Source organism: Trichechus manatus, unplaced genomic scaffold, assembly GCF_000243295.1.
Source record: "Trichechus manatus latirostris isolate Lorelei unplaced genomic scaffold, TriManLat1.0 scaffold00125, whole genome shotgun sequence".
NCBI classification, from domain to species: domain Eukaryota; kingdom Metazoa; phylum Chordata; class Mammalia; order Sirenia; family Trichechidae; genus Trichechus; species Trichechus manatus.
This window is the reverse complement of record NW_004444061.1, coordinates 7424458-7426100: the sequence shown is the minus strand read 5'-3', so window position 1 is coordinate 7426100 and position 1643 is coordinate 7424458. Positions and strand designations below refer to the sequence as shown.

General features: G+C 41.6%; 1 protein-coding gene across 7 annotated transcripts in view; it reads right to left on the bottom strand.

The window, feature by feature from the left end:
• KCNC2 (potassium voltage-gated channel subfamily C member 2) overlaps positions 1 to 1643 on the bottom strand; it is a 252994-nt gene that overhangs the window by 148618 nt on the left and 102733 nt on the right. The gene's annotated exons all lie outside the window — the stretch shown is intronic.

Below are 1643 nucleotides of genomic sequence, written 5' to 3'. Positions count from 1 at the left end.
ATCCAATATACATGGATGCCCTGGCAAAGCTCACTGGCTTTTACTCCTGGATTCTGCATCTGGCCATCATCATCTGACCTCCAGTTCTTGGGACGTGAGCCAATAGCCTGCCATCTAACCTGGCAATCTTGGGTTCATCAGCTCCTGCAGCTACATGAGTCAGGAGAAGCCTTCAGCCTGAACCATGGACTTGGGACTTGCCAGCCTCTACTACTGTGTGAGCCATTTCCTTGAGATAAATTTCTCTCTTTCTCTCTCTCTCTCAGTCTCTCTCTGTACACATATGTATTATGGCTGCTAATCAAAAGGTTGGCAGTCCGAATCCACCAGTTGCTCCTTGGAAACCCTACAGGGCAGTTCTACTCTGTCTTATAGGGTTGCTATGAGTTGGAATCGACTTGATGGCAATATATGTATACGTGCTTCACTGGTTTTGCTTCTCTAGAGAACTCAGTCTAAGACCAAATTGTAAATTGTATTCTTACTTCTCTAATATATATCCTCTAGACACCATTCAAAACATTATTTTTTAAACCTAAATCTGATCATGACCCCTGGCCCTTGGCTATAGGCCTCACATTTTCTGTCCTCTACTTTCTTCTTTGACCACATTTCCTTCCACTCACCCAGTACCACTCTAGCTCTAGGTATAAAAAATAGGAATATGACATGGTTCCTGTCTTTATCAGATGTATTTAAGATGGAAGGGAGAAAGGAGACAGATGAGCTAAAGATGGCTATGAAGTTCAGTGATTGGTTAGCTTCTCACCAAATATGACCCTTCTATTTCTTGGATGCACATAATTATATTTCTCAGCCTTACTTGCAGTTAGGTATGGCCATGTTACTAGTTCTAGTCATTGGAGTATGAATAGAAGTGATTGGTATTGCTTTCAGGCCTAGTTCATATATACCTTCTACGCATGATCTTCCATGTATTTTTCCTCTTTTGGATGGTTAGAATGAAGAAGACCCCAAGAGTGACCTTGAAAGCCTCATGTCAAAAGTGGTGGAGCCCTAAGATAAAAGGGGCTTGGGTTTGTGAATTACCACTTGAAGAAAAGCCACCCAACCAGACCACATTAGACTTTTAAGTAATTAAGAATAAGCTGTTTTATTTTGTGTAGCCACTGAAATTATAGGTTTTGTTTGTTACAGCAACGGTTTCTACCCTAAATAATAAATGTTTCAAAAGTTAGTATTAATTCATGCTTCTTAGTCACTGTGTTCTCATCATAACTGAATATTTGTGTGGCTCCCATGAGCTCCTAAATCAAACAAACGAAATTGCTTGTCTTAGTCATCTAGTGCTGCTACAACAGAAATACCGCAAGTGGATGGTTTTATCGAAGGGAAGTTTGTTTCCTCACAGTTAAAGTAGGCTAAAAGTCTAAATTCAGGGCGTCAGCTCCAGGGGAAGGCTTTTTCTCTCTGACGGCCTTCTCATCAATGTTCCCCTGGACTAGGAGCTTCTCGGCACTGCTTTCTTGATGGTATGAGGTCCCCCTGTCTCACTGCTCACTTCTGTCTTTTATATCTCAAGAGATTGCTTCTGTACACAATCCAGTCTTGTAGATCAGGTCCTGCCTTACTAACACAACTGCCACCCATCCTCCCTCGTTAACATCATAGAGGCAGGTTTA